Consider the following 2,500-nt stretch of genomic DNA (forward strand, 5'->3'; position numbering starts at 1 on the left):
TTCACCTCCATAGCTACTCTCCACTCTTTCAGTCTCACCTCCGCCGCCCCTTCGTTTCACCACTCTACACTGCATCTGCAAACGGTATATCCCATGGAGAGTCTTTCAGTACACTCCCTGTTACAGAATATCAAAATGGCAAACAGGAATGGGCTGAGTCCTGATCCCTGGCGTAGACCAAGAGTAATTGCACATCTATCCTCGTTTTAATAAAAACAATGCTAATAATAATAACAATAATAATAATAATAATAGTCGTAGTAGTAGTAGTAGTAGTAGTAGTAGTAGTAGCAGTAGTAGTAGTAATAATATAATAATAATAATAATAATAATGAGAACAATGATGATCATAACAAAATTTATATCAGTGATATCATTACTGGGATCATTATTGGTAATGATATTGAAAATTGAAGTTGATATAATAATAACAATATAGATGATAATGATAGCAATAATAATAAGTATGATAAGAATAGCAACGGTCATAATATCAATAATAATGGTAATGCTGCAAAAGATCTGCAACCGAACATAAAGTGCAGCATGATAGACCTTTTGACATCATTCGAGCAGCTTTATACAGGTAAAAATTATAAAACTCCATGTAAACGTTTATTGTTACTTATTCTTGCGTCTGCAAATGAAACCCGATGCTCGATAACTCTGTTAACACAAAGATACAACTAAGACAACACTCATACGGTTTAGTGTTTTTTGTTTGTGGTAGAACTGGCAGATCGACTTCCAAACGAAAGAAAAAGAAAATTAGTAAAATTAGATTGTTATTTACATAATGACTCAACGCCGTCTAAAGAAAACCTGGTTAATTTTTTTTTTTTTTTTTTTTTGGGGGGGGGGGGCAAGTCAAATCCTGGCAAATCTTTCCTAGACTTGTAAATATTTATAAAGTAGTTTCAACCCCTTGGATTTTTTTTTCTTTTTAAATACATCTTCAGAAAATACTCATTGTTTTGCTCCGAGAAGAAATTTGAAAAAAAGGATGCCGATGTTAATATTAGAACGTTAAACATAAACTGACTGGTCGTTTTGGGATTCTGAATGTATCTTAAAGTTTGGGAAGAGTTGAAAGATTGTTTTTCGATATAATTTCGTGACGACTGCGCTGCATTAAAATAAAAGTAGAATTAGATTCTTATTTACATATTTTGAAAAGGTTTAGCCTTTGAGACACTCCCATAGTCGAGAGAATTGCAAGTCATAGATACATAAATACTTAGTTATTTATCACTAATTAGCATACAAGTCGTTCTTCATATCTTCGTCGTCATTATTTTTATTGCATTTTCATTATTATGATTAGTGTTATTATCATCACCATCATATAAAAATGGCGATGATAATTAAATCAATAATAATTATAATGATAATAACAACAGTAATAATGATGATAAATGATGATGATAATAATGATAATGCCAATAACAGTTATTATAATAACAATACTGGAGATTATGATAATAATATGATAATGATAATGATAATAAAGACGTTAATAATGATAAGGATAATCATAATCATCATCTTTATTATCAGGATCATTACTAGTATTATCACGACCGTTATTATCCTTTTTTTATTTATTTTTTGTTGTTTTTTCTTCTTTCTATTATTTTTATTATTATTATTGTCATTATCATTATTATCATAATGGTAATAATAATGATGATGTTGATGATAATAATAATAATAATAATAGTAATAATAGTAATAATAATAATAATAATAATAATGATAATAATAATAATAATAATAATAATAATAATAATAATAATAATGTTGATAATAATAATGATTATAATAATATTTATTATTATTGTTATTATTATTATTATTATTGTTATTATCATCATTAGTATTATTATTATCATTATGATGATGATGATGATTTTATATATAATTATGATTATGATGATTATGAACATGATTATGATCATAAGGATTTATATTTATTGATTTATTTACTATTCTTGTTGTTGTTGTTTTTTCTCGTTTTAGTAATGTCATTATCATTGCTATTCCGTAGACGCCTTTATAGCCGAACTCTAGAGCATCCTAAGCAGAAAGAGTCTAAAACCTTGTATTCCAGGCAGAAAGTCAAGGAAACTCTTGCCATTGAGGAGGCCTGTGAGCCCCTTGTTCTTGGGAGGCAAACACTCGTTCGACCTGACAGGGAAATTCAGTGTTTATGTCGAAAATAGCAAGGAGGGGCCTGAAATGACAGTTCTGAGTGAGAGGGCATCAGTCTTCATGGCCGAGGTCTTGCATGCTGCATCCAAAGCACAGTGCAAAGAGCAGAAAACGAATGGTTAATGTCGTCGTGAATGAGTTGAAAATTCTTCGGGCCGTGATAGCATCTCTTTCATTATAATTAAGATTATTATCACTCATACTGAAGCTTCTCAGACTCAAAACGTGCTTTTCATTTGCCGTTTGATTTTTTTCCTAGATAAATTGAAAATAGCAAATGTGTATACAC

Source organism: Penaeus chinensis, chromosome 23 (assembly GCF_019202785.1).
Source record: "Penaeus chinensis breed Huanghai No. 1 chromosome 23, ASM1920278v2, whole genome shotgun sequence".
Taxonomy (NCBI): Eukaryota; Metazoa; Arthropoda; class Malacostraca; order Decapoda; family Penaeidae; genus Penaeus; species Penaeus chinensis.